Below are 23,280 nucleotides of genomic sequence, written 5' to 3'. Positions count from 1 at the left end.
GAAGTGGGAGGAAGTGGGAGAGGCGTCCTGGCTCCTCTCCTCACCCGGCCAACAGCCCACACCCGGACCCAGACGGGAGCGGGCGGCCTTGGGCGCGAGGAGACCACACTCGGACTCCCAGGCCCTCCTGGCGCCTGGAAGTAGGGAGGGGGTGTGTCGGGGGGGAATACCCTCGCCGAGCAAGCGACTCCCAGCGCGGCGTCTGAAGACGCCGCTGCCTCCGCCGCTAGAAGTCGTCCATCAGCAACCAGTCCAACCTGCCAGTGATAATGTGCGATCAACACCAAATCACCCCCGCCAGGCGCGATCCATCATCGCAGCGCGCCGCGGGCCCGCGTGAGGCTGACTCGCGGCTGGGGTGGGGGGGCGCGGAGCAGGAGGCGGTCGCCCAGCAGACCCGGACTCTCCGCGCACCTCGCTGCCCCTCCTGGAGGCCTGCACCCAGGCGCTCATAACTCTCCAAGTTCCCCAGCTACAGAGTGAAAACCCAGTGGCTCCGAGTTCCCGGGCACAGGTCACTTAGGAGTCCGCGCGTCCTCCGCGCCCTGCTATCGTGGTCACACCCTGCAAAGCCATCCCAGCCTCGGAGCTGCCCTACCCATCCCCTCCCCCTCCTCCGAGAAACCGTGGCTGGCAGGAAATTAATATTTAATATCGTGAAATTGATTAAAGGGCTGGAAGCCGGCGATGGGTTGGGGGGAAGGGTAGGGACTCCTAGCGTAATTAAAGATCTGAGAGTCGTGGCCGTTCCTTGTCCGCCCTGGCCGCACGTGGCCTTTGTGAAGCCGAGGCGGGGTCGGATTGGGCTGAGCCTGGCGAGCCGGGGTCAGGAGCCCGTGCAGCCTAGGTTCTGGCCCGCGCGGCCGGGTTTTTTTTGGGGAGGGGGCGAAGGGCTGGGGCAGCACAGCAGCGGATGGGCCTTAGGGCACCCGGGGCTGCGCGCAGAGCCACTCTTCCCCTGCCTGCCTGCCTGCCTGCACCGTGGGCCGCTGGAGCCCGAGGGTCGGATGCTACAGCTGTTTGCTTGCTCGTATGGCGCAGAAGCGCCTTTACTGACCAGGTGGCCTTGAGGGCGCACCGCCTCCCCCACCAACCCCCCTTCTGCAGCCTCACTTTGGGCCTCGCTTCGAGGCGCCTCCCCAACCCCTGACAGAGGTCTTCTGGGCCCCCCACGCAGCCCTTCGGGAAGGGAGAATCAGGTTCACCTTTCCCCCTGCAAATTGGAAATCCTTGGGCTGACGCGGCCTGGGGCCCCCCGCCGGTTCTCTCCTGTCCAGGCCCCACCCTGGTCCGCTCACGCCTGGGGCAGCTTAACTCGTTCAGCTGCGCTGCAGATGGGGCCTGCTCCTCGAAGCCGCTGTCTCCAAGGAGTCGTCACCGAACCAGTTCGGCCAGCCGCCTGTCCTGCCGTTTAAGGTTACTGCGCCTCCCGGGAGGGGCATCGGGACTGGACCGGGCAGGAGGTGGGTGCAGCTGAGGCTCCCTGGCCACCCGAGCTAGCGCTAGGAGAGGAATTCGGTATGCAAAAGGTCAGCGGTAACCCGTTGGCCCTGGCTACAGTTTAGAAGTCGAATGGTTGGCTTGGTGGTCGGGTGACCCCAGCTCACGGAGGCCTGGCTCCAAAGAGCTGCTTTGAAGTTTTTCTTGTATCTGATTTTTTTAGTGAAGCACTCTGAAAAGTACCAAGTGTGCAGAGGGGAGAAAACACAAAACACATCAAGCTGCGTCCTTGGCCCTAATCAGGGGAGCAGGAAGGCCCTCCAGACTCCAGGCCCGCTGTGGGGAAGGTCAGGACCACAGAGGATTAGGCCCAGTCTTGGGTTTATTGCTATACTTGAACAAAGTGCCGGGGGCTGCCTAAACTGGAGCAAGAGAGAGGTAATTAAAAGAGGGCCTGCACAAGGAAGTAAAGGCTGGTGTGGCTGCTGCCCAGGGTAGGTGGAGGAAGTGTTTTCCATAAGAATAACAAGCTGGTGCAAATGTCATGCAGAAAGACTATTTCACCAAAACAAAACCAAAAAGTTCACATTCTGCCTCTCAAGCTGAGCTGATAACATGCAAACTTTGGATGGAACCTTGAACCAGTGGGAGGTGTCAACCCAGTTTACAAAGGGTAATGGGGAAGCGTTTCTGGGTACTTCTCTGTTTCTACCATTGTGATTCTACCTGCATCAGCTGCTCCCTTTGGGGGCCCTTCTGACCTCCCAATCTGAGCCCAGCGGGAGATCACTCAGAATGCACCGCATTCATCAATGCCATTTCTGGTAAATTGGACCTCAGGTTTTGGAGTGTCCTAGGAGGCAGGCAGCCTACACAGCGCGCATACCGATGTCACAGCAAATGTGAGGAACCGCACATATTCTGTAGCCTTTACTAGAGAATACCGTGGGTTTCACAACCAGAAGTAGCAGCTTTTCCAAGACATTCCTGATTTCAAGAGCTTTGAACCCTGTGTCTTTACGGGGCGTGAAGCCCACCTGCAGTTACTAATATCGTCGAATTGCGCACCAGAGGTGTCCCAGGGCTGGAGGAAATGGCTTGGGTGTGGGGCTGGCACCCAGTGGTCCCCTCTGGTCCCCTGTCCACCATGTCTAGCCAGGCGGCCATCCTCCAGGCCGTCCCGATCCCAGCCGGGGCCCTTCCAGGTAGGGTTCCGGGAAGGGGGCCTGTCAGGACGAAGTGGCAGGACCGGGCCCTCGGGGTCCCCGTGAGTAAAGGAGGACACAGCGCACTCCCCGGCTGACACTGGGCTGCCGCCGCCTCTCCCCCGGACGCGGGCGGCTGCGCGCCGGCCGCCATCTTGGCCGGGCTGCGCAGGAGGCGCTGCCCCCGGCGGTGGGACCGCGGAGCCGCAGGCCCGGCCGGGGCTGCCGCGCGGATGTTCCCGGGCTGCCGGGGGGCGCTCCCTCTCGAGGCCCCCCTCCCCGCTGCGGGCCACGCTGACCCCAGGTCGGGGGCGATAGGGCAGCCGTCCCTGGTGAAAGCGAGGCCTGTAGTGTCGCCCCTCCCCGAAACGCTGGAACGGATCTTAATCCTGAGAAGCAACCTCTGGTTCCCGGACTCCCGCGATGGTCAACGTGTTATCGCCTCTCCCGCGCACCCCAGAATTCTGTCCCCAGCGGCAACCTGCGGAGGCAGCTGGGGGTGGGGGGCGAGGCCTACCCACCGTTCACAGGGCGCTCTTGGGGCCAGAGAGGATTTGAGAGTCACCACGGTTTAGGGCTCCTGATTGGAGAAGACTGGAACTTTTTTTTGTCCACTTTTTGAATTTAACATGCATTTATGGAGAGCTTGCTAAGGGCGAGGCGCTGTGTTAGGACCTAGGGGGATCCAAAAGTACAGAAGTGAATTTTTTAAAGACACCTCTGGCCCCCTCAAGTAATTTACAATCTAGTTGGAAAGGCAGACTTGTAAATGACTGAACACAAATAAAAGGCACCGTGAGGTGAACGTAAATAAAGGGCATGAATCTTGCAGTAAACGGTCTGGGTAAAGGCCAATTATTTTTAAAATAACCTTTATTTCTAAAAATATAGAATCAGTTCGGCGGGGAGAGGGGAGGGTACAAATACTGAATATTTCCAGGGTTCCCGGGGCTAACAGTCATTACTTCTGAAAGGTTGTTGTTTAGGAAAAATGATGAAAGTTTATTTCAGCTAAGCAAAATATCAAATATCAGAAACTCTGGATTCATTTCTTAGCTCTTGACATTAGCTGGGTGGGAGAGACACAATTTTCCACCAAAACACGATACCCCATTTGAAATCAGTAAAAACTCCCACAGCATTTCATAAAAGTTTCAGAAAACAAAACTAAATGGAAGATTGGAAACTTTTTGAAAAAGGTTTCAGATTTAAAGAAAATAGGGATTAAAAAAAGAAACACAAAACAAAAAAAGATCAGCCCATTTGCAGATGGTCTTCAAGATTTGGACATGCAGAAAATTGTCCTGAGATTAATTGTACAGAGGTTGGAAAGTATGGGGAAAGTAGTCATAGGTCAAAGAAAATTAGGCAAATATAAAAATGAGGCAATTACTAACTCCAGGAAAAAGAAAATCTTACAAGAAAGGAACTGCAATCACTGAAGCTCATTTGGCTCAGCAATGAATGATATATACGTGGTTACAAAGTAAACACTGGATATGAATTTAGTAAGACACTGTGCTCTAGTGCTATGGCAAGAATGGAGAAGGGAAAGTATGGTACAGAGATCTGAAATCCCCCTCCACGATCAGATGGTTGACATGGATTACTTTTTTTTTCCTTTTTTTTTTTTTTTTTTTTTGTTTTTGAGACGGAGTCTCACTCTGTCACCCAGGCTGGACTAGAGTGCAGTGGCGCGATCTCGGCTCACTGCAACTTCCATCTCCTGGGTTCAAGCAATTCTCATGCCTTAGACTCCCCAAGTAGCTGGGATTACCAGAGTGCGCCACCACACCCAGCTAATTTTTCTATTTTTAGTAGAGACAGGGTTTTGCCAAGTTGGCCAGGCTGGTCTCGAACTCCTGACCTGAAGTGATCCACCTGCCTCGACATCCCAAAGTGCTGGGATTACAGGGGTGAGCCACCACACCCAGCCTACTTTTTTTTTTTTTTCTTTCTTGAGACGGTATCTTGCTTGGCTGCCCAGGCTGGAGTGCAGTGGTGCGAGCTCACTGCAGCCTTCAATTCCTGGGCTCACACAATCCTCTTGCCTCAGCCTCCCATGTAGCTTTGACTACAAGCATGTCCCACCACACTCGGCACCTTTTTTATGTTTTATTGAGACAGAGTCTCACTGTGTTGCCCGGGCTAGTCTCAAACTCCTATCCTCAAGCAGTCCTGCCTCCACGTCAGTCTTTCAAAATGCTAGCATTATAAGCATGAGCCACCTCACCCAGCTGGCATGAATTACTTGAAAGAAGGCCACATCTATATATTATTTAGAAATATGATGGTGATAGTATCTACCAGAAGAAACACGTAAAGAGGGAGGTGCCCACAGGGGACTGCTTTTTTGTACCAGGCCTTTACATACTATTTGGCTTCATAAACTTTGGGCAAGTGTGACTTTGTAAAGAAATACAGGCCAGGCACAGTGGCTCATGCCTGTAATCCCAGCACTTTGGGAGGCCGAGGTGGAGGGATCACTTAGGCTCAGGAGTCCAAAACTAGCTTAGGCAACATGGTGAGACCGGTCTCTAATAAAAATACAAAACTTAGTCAGGTGTGGTGGTGCACACCTGTGGTCCCAGCTACTCGAGAGACTGACATGGGAGGATTGCTTGAGCCCGGGAGGCAGAGGTTGCAGTGAGCCGAGATCACACCAGTGCACTCCAGCCTGGGTGACAGAGTGAGACCCTGTCTCAAAAGAAAAAAAAAAAAAATCAATCAACAAAAAGAAGGCTCCCAAAGACCTCCTCAACCAGCCCATTACTGACACTAGAAAAGCTCTGTTTTGGAGTTAATTTTGATTGGAATTTCTTCAGATGATCCTCTACTTTTTTTCTCTCTCTTTTTTTTTCTTTTTTTTTTTAGATGGCGTCTTGCTCTCTCGCCCAGGCTAGAGTACAGTGGCACAATCTCGGCTTACTGCAACCTCCACCTCCCAGGTTCAAGCAATTCTCCTGCCTCAGCCTCCTGAGTAGCTGGGACTACAAGCACACTCCGCCTCACCCGGCTAATTTTTTTTGTATTTTAGTAGAGACGGGGTTTCACCATGTTGCCCAGGCTGGTCATGAACTCCTGAGCTCACGCAGTCTGCCCACCTCGGCCTCCCAAAGTGTTGGGATTACAGGTGTGAGCCACCGCACTCGGCCCTTTTTTTTTTTTCTTGAGACAGGGTCTCACTCTGTTGCCCAGGTCGAAGTGCAGTGGTGCGATTTGGGCTCATTGCAGCCTTGACCTCTCGCACTCCGGCTGGAGCGATTCTCCCACCTCAGCCTCCAGAGTAGCTGGACTACAGGTTCATGCCACCATGCCTGGCTAATTTTTTGTTTGTTTGTTTTTTGGGGTTTTTTGTTTTTTGTTTGTTTTGGGAATGTTTTTGGAAACATCATCTCACTCTGTTGCCCAGGCTGGAGTGCAGTGGCACGATCTTGGCTCACTGCAACCTCCACCTCCCAGGTTCAAGCGATTCTCCTGCCTCGGCCTCCTGAGTAGCTAGGATTACAGGTGCGTGCCACCATGCCCGGCTAATTTTTGTATTTTTAGTAGAGACGGGGTTTCACCATGTTGGTCAGGCTGGTCTGGAACGCCTGACCTCGTGATCCGCCCGCCTCAGCCTCCCAAAGTGCTGGGATTACAGGCGTGAGCCACCGCGCCCGGCCAATTTTTGTATTTTTTGGTAGAGAAGGGGTTTTGTTATGTTGCCCTGGCTGGTCTCAAAGTCCTGCACTCAAGCAATCTGCCCACCTGGCCTCCCAAAGTGCTAGGATTATAGGTGTGAGCTAGCAAGCCAGGCCAAATCTCCACTTTTTTTTTTTTTTTTTTTTTTTGAGAGAGAGTCTCACTCTGTCCCCCGGGCTGGAGTGCAGCAGTCCAATCTCGGCTCACTGCAAGCTCCTGCCCCAGCCTCCCGAGTAGCTGGGACTACAGGCGCCTGCCATCACACCCAGCTAATTTTTTGTGTTTATTTAATAGAGATGGGGTTTCACTGTGTTAGCCTGGATGGTCTAGATGGCCTGACCTCGTGATCCGCCCACCTCGGCCTCCCAAAGTGCTGGGATTACAGGCGTGTAATCGCACCCGGCCGATTCTCCACTTCTTAATGCAATTTATCCTCATCCATCACACATTAGTGTGAACTTTAGTTCACAGGTAGCTTATAAGGATGTCAAACTCTATTGTACCATCTGTTAGGTTTTGGTTTTTTTTTTTTTTTTTTTTTTTTTTTGAGACGGAGTTTCGCTCTTGTTGCCCAGGCTGGAGCGCAATGGCGTGATCTCGGCTCACCACAACCTCCGCCTTCCGGGTTCAAGAGATTCTCCTGCCTCAGCCTCCCGAGTAGCTAGGATTACAAGCACGCACCACCACGCGCAACTAATTTTGTATTTTTGGTAGAGACGGGGTTTCACCATGTTGGTCAGGCTGGTCTCGAACTCCCAACCTCAGGTGATCCGCCTGCCTCAGCCTCCCAAAGTGCTGGAATTACAGGCGTGAGCCACCGCACCCAGCCCTGTTAGGGTCTTACACTCAAACACCTATGCTAAGTACATAATGGTCTGCAGTGAACAGCATGCCTTAAAATCTTCATATTCATAAATCAAAGAAACTCCCTTTGATTTATGAAATAAAAAACAAATCCCACCTTGCTGGCTAAACAAGACACATAAGTAGGGTGACACTCCTGTCCTTCTCCCACCCATACTCCAAATAAAGCCTAGGAGGGACCCAATAACTTATGATTACCAGTACCTGCAGATGAGAGGTAACAAAACAAAGAGAGTGTATATAGGCCTACTGCACCAACATGCTGGGTCAACACTGGCTTGGCCCAGTCTTAGGCTGACCCATTGTGCTCCCAAGAGACCCTTTTAACCTGTCTGTCCTGTGTCACCTTCTCTTTTCTTCTGGATCAGAGACAGAATCTCTTTCTCCTTTGCCCTGAGAACAGAGTTGCCAGTAGCCTAGTCTGTGTTTTGGCTGGGGACCTTTGTGCAGTACACAAACTGTACAATGTAATACAGTGACCCTGCCTGAGAAGCCAGCTTATTTCAAGGGCCACCCCCTGAATGTCGCTTAGTTCTGACCCACTTGCTGGATCTGGGTTTCTTTGTTTGCAACTCCCAGGATAGGAGTTAGCCCTGCAGACCCAAAATCACCTCAAGGGAGGCTAGGGTGAACCAGATACATTCTGGGAAGTCGCGGTGAGGTCAGGAAAGGGGCAGGTGTGGCAGAGTTCACCCAGGTGTATTACACTAATTCAGGGGTCCAATGTGCATTGAGATCTAAAATCTGAATGTCATGCCCCCAAAGTCTTGCTGAAAATGAAATCTTCAGGAGGGAAGGGGAAAGCAGGCCAGAGGGTACACATGCCTTTTGGATTTTCAAAAATGGGAAAATGATGAGATTTTGGATTTAGCGAAGATGTGTCATGTTAAGGGAGCCACAGAAAATAATAACTGCCAATTCCCAAGCAAAACGAAATCATGTTTTCCACCACGTTTCTATCTCTGTCTCCTAGTTGAACCACAATAAAATAGCAGATCAAATAGCAGATCAAAGGCAGAGGCAAATACAATTATGTTGCCTGTGAAACCCCTAGCATGAAATTAGAAGTCAAACTCTCCATTCAGGGGTTAGAGACAAGGATAATGGGAACCTGGGGCCCTAGAGATGTACCCAGGCCCTTTCAGTCACAACACCATCCATGCTGGATATTTAAAACCACACCTCGGGGAGGGCACAAATAGTAAGTATTAATTTTTTTTTTCATACACACTTCAGGAAATGCATTGACTACATTCCCAGCTTTGTACCATATAAAGATAGCTGTACACTGGTGGTAGAGGGGGAGGTTACTTGTAAGGCAATAGTGAAAATAATGTTGTTGGGAGCGATGAAGGGTTACCAGATCTTCCCCAAGATAGTAGGCTAAAGATGGCGGCAGATAGACTGCTAATCTTTTACCTGCTTCCCTTTCAATGCAGAAGAGCCTGAAACCCATCTGATCCCACCACTCAGTTCTCCCTCAGTCCTTCCCACACTGGACAAGATCATAGAGACAGCTGTCTCGATATATTTTCTATTTTTCCTAAAATCCATATTTGCTTTATAGGCTCTATTACTTTTACCATGGCCTAATTTTAGCTGAGTCCCCCTGCTCCCCATATAATTTATGAGGCCTCTTGAGGGTAGAAACCCCTATTACAATGTAGACTAGTTTAGAGCCACTGCTAATTAAGCTTAGCTCTCAAAGGTGCCTGGTATGGCTTCCCCTACCACCTTCCCACCTCCCACCCCCACCCCGCCATGGACACAAGTTCTTTGACTCTCCTCCCAAGTGAGAAGTAGGGTCTCTGTCCCTTCCCCTTGAATCTGGGTGGGTTTGTGACCACAATCACAACCAATGAATATAGACTTCAAGGGTGGATTAGAAAAGGTGATGCAGCCGGCCGGGCACGGTGGCTCACACCTGTAATCCCAGCACTTTGGGAGGCCAAGGCGGGCAGATCACCTGAGGTCAGGAGTTTGAGACCAGCCTGACCAACATGCTGAAACCCCGTCTCTACTAAGAATACAAAAATTAGCCAGGCATGGTGGTGTGTGCCTGTAATCCCAGCTACTCAGGAGGCTGAGGCAGGAGAATCTCTTGAACCCGGAAGGCGGAGGTTGCAGTGAGCCGAGATGGCGCCACTGCACTCCAGCCTGGGCAATAGAGCAAGACTCCGTCTCTGGGCGGGTGGGGGGAAGGTGATGCAGCTTCCACCTTATTTACTGCAATGCCGGTTTTCTGGAGCCCTGAGCTGCCGATTTGTAACTTAAAGTCCTACTACCCTTAAGGCGAAGGCACTATACTGTGAGGAAGCCCATGCCACATGGAGAACCCTGTGGTCATGCTATGGGACACAGCTGAGGTCCCAGCCAACAGCCAGACATGCAAGTGAAGATGCCTCCGGATGCTTCCAGCCTCCAGCTGTTGAGTCTTTCCACCAAATTCTGGACCCACAGATTCCAGGAGCAGAATTAAATTGCTTCTGAGCTCCCTTGCAGCTGACATGCTGTAGGGGAGATCAATTTCATAACATATTGCTAAATCCATGGAAGAAGGTGAACTGGGTTAAAAACAAAAGTGTGATGGGCAGGAATTTTCTTTTTTTTAAGGAAATTTCTGATCATAACCCAAATCCCTCACCTTTGATAACACAATCTCTTATTCTTTCTGAAATCCCTGTAGGACAGTGACCTGTGTCTTCCTCAAATCTGATCTCACATTTTCCCTGAAGGATCTGGGTAAAGGACCCTAACTGTTGTCCCCTCCTGACCTACATTGGCTGCACAAGGGAGCCAGTTCCCTAGGCAGGAAAGGAGAGGGGCAAAGCATTTCCACCAGGCTGGTTTTGCTCTCCCTTCTCTTGTCTTCTTTTCTCTCTTGTTTTTCTTGCCTCTCCTGGAAGGTGCTCATCTCAAGGATAGGGAGGGATGAATTATGCAAGAAGTGTTAGCTTATTTCAGTTTCTTCCCAATTCCCCCACAAATCCCACACCTTTTCATTCTGACCCCAACTACCAGACTTGTGTCACACACCAAATGCATGAGCTTCCATTCACAAAGCTAGGAATGGGCAGCAGTGCAGCTGGCCTCTGTCCCCTACCATTTCCTCCTTCTCTAAGCCAGGCACTCACAGGCCCCTGATGCCCAGGCGGCCCACGGACCCTGACCCTCAGGCTGCCCTCTTGGGGAAGTGCCAAGCTCAGGGAGACTGGAGGAGGGGCTGCAAGATATCTGGAATGTGATGGACCAAGGAGGAGAATGGGGAGAGCCCAGGTCTTACCCCTACTCTCAAACAAGCAGAGCAGCCAGGGAACAGGCAGAAATGATAAAGCAGCTTGCAATGGGGAGAAAACCAGGCTACGTTGTGTGGGGCGGGGTGAGGGGGTGAGAGGTAGGGAGCTACTGAGCAGACCAGAAGGAACAACAAAGAGACGCAGGCAACCCTCCTTCCCCTCCCCACCCTGCCAAATGCCAGAGGATGAACCGGCCAAAAATAAAATACAGCCATGATTACTGGAGCAGAGGTCAAGGCTGAAGGGGCAGTTCTCCTCTTGACCACAGAAAGCCAGCACCAACTGGGATTATCTGCCAGCCACTCATCTCCAGCAGCCTGGCCCGCAGTGCACAACTAGGTCCCGGCCACAACCAGCACTGTGCAGGAAGAGTCCAAGGGTCTAGGACCTGCCCCTTCCCCAGAGCCTGAGACCAAGGCTGGCATGTCTTCCCAAGTTCACAGTTTTGGGGCTACTTGCCCTGTTGGACAGTGCAGTGGGGTCCTGTGGCTTCAATTCACACAGTTTAGAAGCAATTCCTTCTTCTGATCCAAATCCCAGTCCAGACCTGTGCCTAGCTAGGGTGTAACACAAACCTTCCTACTTACAATTCAAACAATATCAGCCCAAATCCTCTCTTCACTCCTTCCAGAGCAAGGGCATGAGATTATCTATCTATCTGTCTGTCTGTCTGTCTAGTTTTGCTTTGTTTTGTTTGAGAGAGAGTCTCACTCTGTCACTTAGTGGCACAATCTCAGCTCACTGCAGCCTCGACCTCCTGGGCTCAAGCGATCCTCCCACCTCTGCCTCCAGAGTAGCTGGGATTACAGGCCCGAGCCACCACACCCAGCTAGGGCACAGTATTTATTGAAAACTTTATTATCATCTTCCTGGTACTTCACCTGCAACTACTTCATCGAATCTTTCTCCAATCTTTTGATGTAGGCATTCTGATACCCATTTTGCAGATAAGGAAACTGAGGCTCAGATAGGCTACACAACCACTGGGGGCAGAGCTCCCATCTTAAGCCTAGATGTGTCTTGATTCAGAGTTTTCCATCATAGCTTGTGATCTCCCATTTTGATTACTTATTTTGTGTCAGGTCCCGGGGGCTGGGCCTGCAAAGGTGAATAAGATAGTCCCTCCCCTTGGGGAGTTCACAGTTTAGTAAGGGAGACAGATTGCAACACAGTGGGACAGCAGCTCTGACCTCTGAATTTGGGTTGGTGGAAGTACCATGGGAGCCTTTCTGAATATCTCCATCATCACTGCCCCTTCACCCCGGCTGTATTTCCTAGCCCCTCTGGTTCCTTCTCACAGGCTGCTCCTTCTTGTCCTTCCTTAAGATAGGCACTAGCTGCTGGCTTCCTTCCCATGCCTTTCTTTCCTCCTGTTAACGAGGTCTGCACCCACACACCTGGCAGGAATCTTGGCACCCTACCTGCTTGGAGAGGCTGCCTTAATTGAGTAGATTTTGTTGGCTTCTGGGGCCCCAGGGTAGAGGCTAGACCCTGACTGCAGCCCAGGCTGGCTCAGCTGGGAAATGGGCACAGGGGCCCCAACGCTGAGCAGGCTGGTTAGGCCCTCGAAAGGCTTTTATTGAAGCCTGTTAAAGGGCTTTGGGCTTCCTCTGATGAAAGGCGCTTAAGTGCATCTGGTTATGATTACAGGGGAGGAGAAAGCCAGGCGGTCTCTGGGGGGTTGGACCAGTCATCTGGCTCTGCCTTCCTCAGGGCAGAGCTGGCTGCTGGTGAGGCCAGGAGGCCAGGTGTGGGGGCAGGCAGGAAGCAGGACCAGTACAAAACTCTCCAACTCTCCGAGGCTCCTGACCCCAGCCTCTGGCTTTGTCAGGCTGGACTCCCAGAAACAGCATCGTGGCTCAGAAGTGCCAGGCTCCTTTGAGAAAATCAAGTTCAGAGTGGCTGCTGACCACCCCCGACCCACAGCTCTTCACTGATCTCTACCTCCCTCCATCTCCAAAATATCCTCCCAGAACCCCTGACCCTCCATCTACCTTCTCCACTGCTCTTCTCCCTCGGAGAAAGTTAAAATAAGCTTTTGCCACAAGGGTTTCTGAAAGTGATAAAAACTAAGGAAATGCAGACTTTCAAAAGTTAAAAAACCTCAACGTTTGCTTTCTCCTTTTCAACTAGCCAGGTATTGTTTCCCGTAAAACAGACATCGTTAAGGATGTTTCACGTCACTGTAACTGACAACCATGCTGAATTAAGGGAAGAGATTAATATGAACATAACGTGTCTACCCTGGAACGTCATCGGGCAGTCCCAGGCCACTCTGTGCCCGGCACCTGTCCCTGCGCAAAACTCCACGTGGGCACAAAACGCTCTGGGGAGGGAAGGATCGGATGGGTTAAACACAGTCCGCGGTTCTAGAAACGAAAATACATTTTCTTATTCCCGCCCTGATTTAATCCTGCTGCGTGTTATTATTGTCAAGTCTCTTCGCACCACTGTTTCTAAAAAGAAAACCCGTGGGTCTGCGCGGCCCTCCGCCGCCTGCTCGGCTTTTATTGTGCACGCAGCCTAGTCTGCGTGGATCCAGCACGTCGTGACCGCCTCGCAGGCGCGCACGGACACCCTCGGATTGGCATTTCGATAAGAGCTGGGCGCATTGTCTCTGCGGCGACACCCACACAGATAATAAAGGGCCACGGACTCCTGGCCAACCCTCCTCGCAACCCATAATTAGAGATGACCTTTACGAAAGGCAATTAAAATATGGTAATGATCGATGGGCTCGCCTGTTTCAAAAAAGGAAAATACACAGGTGTTGGCTTCAGGAGGCTCCACCTGGCCGGGCCGGGAGGCCTCCTACAGCTCATGAATGAACTCTTTCTCCTGGGAAGCTTCGATTCCCCGCTACCTACGCTAGCGCTGTCGCCTCTCCTCCCTTTCCCCTCCCCCACCAGAGCTCTGGCAGCCAGGAGCTTGCTGGCGGCGGCGGGGCTTTGTCATCGGAACGCACACACAGACACGCACACGCGCGCACCCGGCCACCACGGGACCGCGGCGGCCGCGTCCTTCCTCGCTGCGCTTCCTTCCCTGCCCCCTCTTTTAAAGAGCTCCTCCAGACCCTTTCTTCCGTCCTTTATATGTGCAGTCCTTTACATAGAGGAGCTCAGGAAGCATTTTAGGGGGGCCTTCCGCGGAGCGCCGGACAGCTCCTGGGAGGGAGAAATCAGGACCCTACACGCGCGGAGAGGACGCGTGGGCAGCCGGGCTTTGTTTTGTCTCTTGCCTCTGCCGGGAGGGCGGAGAAGCCTCGGCCGAGCTTGGGCCCACTGGCGAACTGGCGGCGGCAAACACCCCCCTCCCAGCCTAAGAGGAACCTGAAACTCCGGACTTGGTCCAGGTGGGGCACAAAGCCACGTGGAGGGTCTCCCAGTCCACAAGTGGCTCTCCCCACACAGACAAATGTGCAGTGTCATTATGGTGGCTCCTGTTGCTCGAGGCCTCGGGGGTGCTCCGGCGGTGCGCGCACACCTCACCTCTACAAGGCTCGGAGGGCGAGAGGGGGTCCCAGGGGAAGGGGCTCCCCGGGGGGCTGCCTGGAAGAGACGCCTCATCGGGCCTTCCCGCACCCCCGGCTGCCTTCCTGGACCGCGAGCACGGAGCCAGGGCGGCCTCTCGCCTTTCATTACAGGGCCTACGAAAGCAGCAGCCCAGGCAAATATGTAGCTATTAAAATTAATCGCCCCGCGTTGTCAGCTGAACATAATGCAAATTATTTATGGGCTGTCTGCGCAATATTTATCATCGTGCAGGCTCCAGGCGCTTCGTGCCTCCTGGCCTCCCCCGCCCGCCCTGGCCCGCGCAGGGCGAAGCTGCGCGCAGGCTGCGGCGGCCCGGGGGCTCTGGGAACCCGAATGGGGTTCCAAGGGTGAGGCCGTGCGTCAGGCCGTCTTCCAGGCCGAGGGCCTCACTTTAGTTTCTGACATTCAGTACACATCTATCGGAGGCCTACTACGTTCAAAATTAGGAGGTCCGCGAAATCAGGGGATGAAAACCAATTTGGAGAAATCTGAACCAAACAGACGAGCTCGGGCTCGAGGGGCGATGCAGGCAGAAGCTCCTCAGCTGCCCAAGAATTTTCTCTGGCTCAAGTCGGTCCTCCAACCTGGGAAACCCATGTTTGCTAAAGCTGGATTCGCTCTAGGAGAAACCGGGAGCATCTGATGTGCTCAACGGATTCGAGTACAACGCTGTCGACTGGAACAGGAATTCGGTGTCCTTCGAGCCTCAAAACTTGTTTGCTGATCGCAGATAACAGATTAACTGCTAATTGTCGAAATCGGCCAACCATTTAGTTTATCACTGTTGGGGGCCCCTTGGTATTCGCTGCACTTTTTATATGTAAAAACAGTCTTGGTACCTCCTAAACGGCTTTTGTGTGGCTTTTGTTTCTCTTTCAAATACGGTGTTTTAAAAAACAGCAGCAACACGCCACCCCACCCCCTCTTCAACCAAGCCTTCTAGTTTAAAAAAAACAAAAACAAAAACCAGGAGAAATAATCTATAGGACAATCCCCCCCTACTGGTCGGCGCTGGCGTTGGGGCTTTTTACGCAGATCGAGTCGCCCAGGGCTGCAGAGGTAAACAGGCTTTCTGCACCGCTGCTAAATGAATCACGAGGGGGAAGAACCGAGACTGCGGGGCGAGGGAGGCCTCGGGATCTGGGCCGGGAGCCAGGGCGGGGAGGGCGCTGCACGAGGGGCAGTGGCGTGGAGGCGGGACCAGGGTTAACCCTGGTCCAAGGCCCCAAGGCCAGGGAAGGGAGAGGAAGGCCGGTGGGCGGTCCAGCCGGAGGCCCCTGCTCGCTATCTGCGAGGCAGGGTGAACGCGCAGCCTGGGCCTCCATCCCCAGCGCGCCTGGGCACCACCTGGGGCCGGTCACGCTGCGTGAGCCCATCTGCGGGGAAGGAGGTCAGGAGGCACCCCCTCCCACACAGTTTTAACAACTCCAGGCCTTCAAGACGCAGTAGCAGGCCTGGGTCTTCTGATGTTCATTTAAAGCAGAATGATCGCCTTTCTTCACTGTCCCCATCCCAGACGCCACCACCACCTTGTACCTAGCAGACCAAACCTGAGTCAAGACCGCCTTCGGTCCTGGGACTGGGGGAGTGGCTACCAACGGGCATCTCCTCTCCAGACTAACAGAAGGGGATATAGCCAGGAAGCTATATGAATTTATATTCTTCTTCCGGTTTTTTTTCTTTCTTTCTTTTTTTTTTGAGACGGAGTTTAGCTCTTTTGCCCAGGCTGGAGTGAAGTGACAAGATCTCGGCTCACTGCAACCTCTGCCTCCCAGGTTCAAGTAATTCTCCTGCCTCAGCCTCACCAGTAGCTGGGATTACAGGCGCCCGCCACCTTGCCCGGCTAATTTTTTGTATTTTTAGTAGAGACGGGGTTTCGCCATGTTGGCCAGGCTGGTCTCGAACCCCTGACCTCAGGTGATCCACCCGCCTCGCCTCCCAAAGTCCTATGATTACAAACGTGAACCACCGCGCCCGGCCTTATTCTTAAAATGTGATGTGACTCAATTTAAAGCCTCCCTTTCTTCCCCATTAACCCCCAGTTTTTGACAGATTTTTCTTAGAACATTTCAAAGATTCTCTCATTACTTCAGAAACATCTTGAAATGATGTAAAAGAAGGTTAAAAATATTAGGTTGCTTTTGGGTTCCCTTCATCTCGAACATTGTTGCGTAGATTTGAGAAAGGGCTGATTTTTACTTTTTTCAAATCAGCAAGTCACTGGTTTTTCTACCTAAGAGAGACCGAACATTGACCACAGTGAAGCGGAAGGGTTGAGCGGCATTTACAAAGTGCCTTCACATTTTGGTCCTCAGAAACCCATCCGAGGAGGGTAGAATAGGTGTTACTGTTGTGATTTTACAGATGAAGAGACTGGCCACTCGCCCCCACAAATTTCTGGAAGCTAGTCTTCCTCACTGAACCAGGTGAAGCCTGCCTGCTCTTGCCTACACCCTCCTTCCTCCAGGTCAATGTCATTTAGAACATATTGCATCCTTTTCTGGGATCTGTCTGCTAGGACCCGGGCCACCCTCCTGCTGGAGACAGCCCCGACAACCCATATTTTAGGCAGCTCTTTCCACAGCCTGCAAACCTTACGGATTGTCTCTTACAACTGTCTGTTTACTCACTTCCCTCCACCCAGTCAATTCCGACTCCAGACCCGGGAGGACAATTTTAAAGTGTTTCTGCAGACGGACCCTCTGGCCGTGCCGGAAGTGTTTTATGGACCTGTGAGCCGAGTTAATCCCAGGAGGCGCGGCTGGATTAGTCCCGGGTGTGGGTGGGGGATTCATGTGTTTAGGTTTAATCCCCATGGTGTGTGGGGGGGGCGTAAGGAGAATGGGGGTCGGGTGGCTTCAGCAATGTGTGCCCCCTCCCCATTAAACTCCGAGATTTGAGCTAGAGCGGATGGAAACCGAGGCATGCAGCCCTCGACCCCCGGCCAGGCGTGGAGTAGGGGGGCAGGGAGCGCCCCGCGTGGGTGCACCCTAGGAAACCAGTGCTTACATGGCGATGGAGACCAGAGCGCAGTTGTGTGTGGTTTTTCCCCAGGTTTTTATTCTTCCAGCCCTGTGGAAAGGAGGAGAGCCGCAACCCGAGGAGAGAGCCGGAAAGAAACACTTAATCACCGGCGTCTCGCTGCTCGTCACGCGAAGATGGCAGCGGCTCCCCTGGGTTTCAAGGTTCCGGGAAAGGCGTGTGTTCTGCCTGGAGGCGCACGGACTGATGCGCTCTCTCCCTCGGCTCGGCGGCCAGCTCGGGCTCACAGAGCCTCTCTCAACACCGGCAAGTGCAGCCGGGCCGCCCAGCCCCCAGGCCAGCCTGGCCCCCTCAGGGCCCCGGGTTGGCGAGGGCAGCTGGGCGTCTGCGCTGCCCAGCCCAGCCGCGGATCCATGGGGTTTCGCGAGCTGAAAGTAAAGGCCTGAGGGAGTGGGGACACCCACACGGCCCACGGCACGCAGGGGAGTCAAGCTGCGGCCAATGCAAGACGAGCAGGGTAGACCCCTACTAGTGGTGGCCGGAGGTTCAGCCACCTTCGCGAGAGAGGGGATTTACCGCCACCCTCATCCACGCGCAGGCCCCACCGCCCGGCCCTCTCCTATGATCCCCGGGCCATTGCGAAACACGGAGCGAACAGGTCCTCGCCAGCAGCCGTCACTTCTCGCTAAGATGGGAACCCACAAGCCTGACTGTGCTTCCCAAGGGTACTAGCGTGCGCGCAGACCTTGGGGGGGAAAGAGAGCAGCGCGGTCTCCCCGACCCGGACTCTTCCCTGGCGCAGCACACAGCCGCCACGGGCTTCCGAAGCGCCCGAGCGGGGAGGAGGAAGGAAAAGCGGAGGCCCGGGAGGCGGGCTGCGCGCTTGGAAGCCGTTTGTGTTTGTGTGTCTGCGCGCGCGCCCCGGCCGGACGGGTGTTGAGGGGAGAGTGATCGTGAGCAACCCGGAACCAGCAGTCCCAACCTGGACTGAGGAACTGGGCTCTCCAATCCTGGGCCGTGGGGCTTCATGCCTCGGGCTGGCGGGGCAAGTGGCGGGGAGCCCGGAGCTTCGGAGCCGCCGCCGGGCATCTTGCCAGCTCCGCCGGAGGAGCCCTGGGGCGCGTCGGGAGCCAGGGGACTGGTGTGAACCAGCCGCCCCCGCAAGCGGACGTTTAGCTCCGGCACCCGGGAGCACTGACACTAGGCGATAAGGAGTTCCTCGGCAATCGGCTGTCCCCAGTCCCCAGTCACCTCCGCCGGACGTGACCGCCGGATGCTATGCGGCTAGGTGGGCCAGGGAGGCCTTTGCACTGCCTTCCCTGACCTCTTCCTTGCCGCGGAAGAGTCACAGTAACATGCCTCCGTACAACTCTACAGACCTTTGTTTTGCAAAACAAAGGCCAAATGTTGGGCCTTCTGATCTCTTCATATTTTCCTTTGGAAGGCTGGGGTCCAGGCAGTCCTCTCGAGACACCTCCCAAACAGCTCACTTTCATTACAAAACGCTAGAGAGGCAACACAGCCCTATCTCTCCCTCTGGTCAATCAGGCCCTATCCCAAGCTGTGCAGCTTTGGGCAAACCGCTTAACAGTTCGGAACCTCAGAGTCCTCATCTGTAAAACAAGGCCAATACTAGTATCTACCTCGTAGGGCTGTTCTGAGAATAACATGCCTCCATACATAAGGCGCTTAGAACGCTGCCTCCAGTACAATACTACATGTGCTTGTTGCTATAATCTGGTACTCCCTTTGGATGGGGAGGGAGTAAAGAACAAGGTCCAGGTTAACGTTCCTGGAGGTTTACATGGAGCCAGTGGTCTTGGCAGGGTGGAAAGGACACTATTGTATGGCCACTGAAAAGTGAAGGCCAAATGCCCTCAAACTGTCTCCACTAGACCTTCCTGTAAAGGCTTGTGTGTGTGGTGGTGGATAGGAGGGAGAGTCCTCTTTAATGGTGCTCATTTAGACTGGATTAATGGCAAGTTCCGTCAGGGCTCAGGCAACATTACCCACTCTCTCCCTGCAGCCCTGGGGAAGAGCGCCGGTTTCCAGGACCTCCAGCCTACTCTTCCAGGCCACCTTTTTTGATGGCTGAAGGCCACCTCTTTAAATCAGTTCTCCGAGGAGTTGGCCAAAAGCCATGTCCTCTGGGATGTACTTTGGTCTAACACTGGTCCAGGACTGGCGTATGGCAGGCCTTGTCCCTGGGCTGCTGGCGGGCCACATTTTACTGATGCACAGATGCAAATACCACTTCTGTAGAAAGAATCCGTCAGACTTCTAATTTCAAAACGCTTCCATTACCTTCGAAATGGGGACTCTGGCACAAAGGGGAGGAGTTGCGGCGAATAACAGCCTAGGGAGGCCTCGGCCTCCCCTGCTTGGCCTCTCCAGGGTCACCCATAATTCATTAGGTGAGGCTGCCTTTTCCTTTTCAAAGACAACGCAAATGGCCTTTGCCTTAAGTGGCTACCGGCGTTTGCCTAATCACTGAAATGTGCTGGCAGTGCGCTCTAGCTCTCAGTAGATCCTTATCGGACTGTGCGTGCCAAGCTGCCAGCCCCGAGAAAGACAAAGAACACGGGCGCCTCCAGGTTTGTTCCTGAGGCCTCAGGGTCACCTCTGGGGCTTCCCCTTCACAGCCTCCGGCCCCTACAAGCCGCTCCCAGCCAGCCTCCGGAACAAACCCGCAGCCCTATATCAGAATTCCAGTTCTCGAGCGCCACCCGGAGAGTTCACATTTCCCCTCCTCCGAGGCCGCGTGGTGCGCAAGTAAGAGCCCGAGGGCGGCGGCAGCACACGTTTGGGCAGCCCCCTCCCCGCATCCACCAGCGTGTACACAGGAAAAGAAAAAGCCAAGAGAAAAACGTGGACTGTAAAAGCCAAAACGCAGGACCATCTACTACTAACTACCGACAACCCCAGGCAGGAGTTTGCAAGGATTAAGCAACCCCCAAATAGAAACTACAACTAAAATAAATCCTCTCTTCGCGTTCTATTAAGGTCCTTGAAGGTGGAACGCAAAGGGGACCCTGACTCTTGAGGACACAGACTGGCTGCGCCGGTAGTGCTCAGCCCCGCACCTCCTGAGCATACATTTAACACCAGGCAAAGAGCAAGTTTCCTATCTATCGTTTGACCAGTTCTCACAGTATTTCTAATTGACTCAACGTATATTAGATTGAAACAAAAATGATCTTGGTTGGAATATACATGGGCAACCTGTATTTAGATGGGGTAAGTTCCTGCAGCTGTCTGACCACATTTGTCTGGTTCCTCTGAGAATCCACGTTTTCTAGCCCGGGAAGAGGCAGGCGGCCCTCATGGCTCCTCCTTCGGCGGTTTCCTGGCGAAGCGCCCATCCTCCCCAAGCACCGGGAACGGAGGCCGCCCGCATTAATACTCGCGGGCAGCCTGTTCTAACCTATACTGTCATTTTTTCCATCGGTCGGGATCGGGCTGGGGGTGGGGTGGGGCGGGGACTCTCCTCCGAGGGGCTCTGCACGGATCGTTGGGTTTTCCCCGGCGAACTTAACACGGAGGCAAAAGGGGCAGATGGAAACCAGGCCCCGGCTGGCCCCGCGCGCGTAAGCGCGGCACTCAGCAGCTCGACGCAAAGCCAGGGCTGGATTTTCGCGGCCCGGGCCCGGCGGCCTCCCAGCGCCGGCGCGATTCTCTCTCCTTCGGGCTGAGCAAACGTAGTCGCCTAATTCCGCCCTGGAGACAGCAGCTGTGCGGCGAGAAGGGGAGAAAAAAAAAAAACCGCAACTTTTCCAACAGAAAGTGTGTGCGCAGAGAGGTGAAGGCCCACCCCGATTCTGTGCACGTATCGACACAGCATCTAATCAGTGTCACTGCCAGGAATACGCTTCCGCGGCGGGCGACACCGCCGCCCCCGCCAACCTGCAGGAGGGAGGGGGGATGCAAATGGCGTCTCGCGTCGTCCTAGACTCCGCGCAGCACCCGCTGCCGCGACTCCGAGCAGACGTTGCAGCAAACTGGGGTGCAGCGTCTGGGGACGCGAACGCGCCGGCTGCCCGAGCGATCGCGGGGAAGAGGAACTAGCACCACTCCCTGCTCCGAGGCCGTTCCCCGCCCCCACCTCCGGAAGAGCCGCTCTTCCTCGACTGGGGTGAGGGGCGGGAAACTTTGCAAGAAAACTGTTCCGCGCCTTCCCCGCGTGGCACCTGAGAATAACGTGGGTGGGTTTCCCATCCGAGGCCAGACCACGCGACCCTACTTTTCCAGGCCTCGGACTTGAACCTCGTGGACTATGGGAGGGAGAGTACATTTCGGGCCACTGCGGGGGGCGGGGGGACACCAAAGTCAGGCGTCCTCAAGGGTTCTGGCAGATGGCCAAGTTTGTGTCCTTTCCCTCCCACGCTGGAGTAGCGCGCGCCACTTTGGGGAAGCGTGAGACCGTTCACCACCGGCCACGAGGCCACCAATGTCTTCCAGGTGGAGTCGATGGTTTCTCTGCAGCACCCCCTCCCGCTTTGCGGTCCCCGCCTGGCTCCCACAGTCCTGGGGAGCCCCCAGAGCTAGCCCGCGTCTTCCCTAGCCCGCACTTCCTGGGGAATGGGAGGCTGTTTGTGTGGTGTGCAGCTCCGCTCCGGCTCGCACACCCGCGAGCCACCTCGCAGCCCTCCCCGGCCTCAGCCTCACGGATCCCCTCTCGGAGTAGCCCCGCGGGACGCACCCTCCCCCATGCGTAATGGGGCGCCCCTGGGACGCAGGCGGGGATGGCGGTTCCGGTCGTTCCGGGATTTGCGTTCAAGAAGAAAACAAGGCCGGCGACTACAAGAGCGGCGCCTCCATTCTTGGGGTTCAGACGCCCGCGCAGCCTCCGCGTCGGTTCCGCTCTCGCCCAGGGAGCCCGCTTCCGTGTCCCTGCCCCCGCCCCCCCACGATCCTCGTCCCGCCCGTGCCGCACCACGCGGAGCTCCGAGCGCCCTGGCTCCCACACGGGTCCCTCCATAACTAGCGCGCCTCCCTCGCTCCAGGCTCGGGGAGCCGCTCGCTCCCAGCGCCCAGAGTCAGCCGGTTCCACCTTCGGCTGCGAGAGTCGCCGCCCCGCGCCACCCCCGCCCGGCCCGGCCCGGCCCGGCCCGGCCCGGCCCTTGTCCCAGCCCGGCTCCCCCGCCAGCTGCGCCGCCACCGCCGCACGTGACCCGCCCCCGTCGCGGCTTCCGCTGAGCTGACTGTTCCGGAGCACAAACAATTTTTGCTCTGACGCGGGGTCTCTCGGGGGCCCTGGCGTCCTCTACTCCCTGCTCCCCACCCCACCCCCTACCTTCCGGGTAGGAGAACTCAAAACAACTCGCTGACCTTCGGGCCGACCAGCTCCGTCTTCCACTGACTCCGGCATTCCGTTCAAACCCAGCAGCCGCGGCTTCTAAGATTTCACTCCGCGCTGGGCTTAGGGGGAGGGGGCGAGTTCTCCGGGAGGGGGTGTCTCAGATCGAAAGAGCCACTTCACGCTCTTTCCCCTCCTCCGAGGTGAGTTTTTAGACTTATCTGGAGGCCTTGGGGAAACGCGAGCAGCCGCGTGCAAAGGAGCCCCCCCCGCCCCGCCTTCTCCCCGCACATGCAGCCTTGTCTAGTGTGACCCGATTTCCAGGGTCAGCAGCAGAGGGCCTGGCCAGCTTCGGAAATACCACCAAGCGGTGGACTGTGGCACCAGGCAGAGCTGGGGTGGGAGGACTGTGCTAAATAATGGTAGCTCCCACTCCCATGGTCTGTGCTAAGTTCTTCACAAGCCCTCAAACTTTACAGAGTGAGAAACTGAGGCATAGGGAAAGGTCAATCGTGTAAAACTGGGTAAAGCTCAGTTACTCAGCTAAGTAAGTGACTTAGGATTTGAACCCAAGTCTCTTGAGTTCAGGGTGGCTAAACATGCTGTAAGTATGTTACAGTGCATATCTTGGTATCAATAGTACAAACCTGTCTACAAAACCCAGTGTTTGCTTGAGAGCTGTATATTTGGTGTGTAACATTGTGGCTGGCATATAGTAGGCACTCAATAAATATTTGTGGAATGAATGGGTGTCAGAATAAATGATTGACAGAATCATTGATGACAAGTGATGAGAGAAAACAGCCCTAACCCTTGTTCTTCCTAAGAAGAATAAAAACCTCTAGCTCTTTTTTGAGTGTTTGCAGGTAACAGGAAACTCTTATTCAAAAATATATTAACCTCCTACCCCTATCCGCTAGCCAACCATCCTGGTAGTCATTTGAACTTGCTAGGGACACATAGCCAAAGCACCTTCTACT

The 23,280-nt window shown here is 54.4% G+C and overlaps 1 protein-coding gene across 3 annotated transcripts in view; it reads right to left on the bottom strand.

Moving 5' to 3' along the window:
* The window catches only part of BCOR (BCL6 corepressor), a 126,667-nt gene extending 104,004 nt beyond the window's left edge, over positions 1–22,663 (bottom strand). Inside the window, exon 1 of one of the 3 annotated variants that reach the window (XM_007991417.3) lies at positions 22,333–22,663. The gene's annotated coding sequence lies outside the window, so the exon portion shown is untranslated. The remainder of the gene's footprint in view (positions 1–22,332) is intronic. The other 2 variants (XM_007991419.3, XM_007991407.3) reach the window with 2 other exon arrangements.
* Between the last annotated feature and the right edge of the window lie 617 nt (positions 22,664–23,280).

Source organism: Chlorocebus sabaeus, chromosome X, assembly GCF_047675955.1.
Source record: "Chlorocebus sabaeus isolate Y175 chromosome X, mChlSab1.0.hap1, whole genome shotgun sequence".
Taxonomy (NCBI): domain Eukaryota; kingdom Metazoa; phylum Chordata; class Mammalia; order Primates; family Cercopithecidae; genus Chlorocebus; species Chlorocebus sabaeus.
Note: the sequence above shows the minus strand (reverse complement) of the source record. Positions and strands in the feature narration are given on the sequence as shown.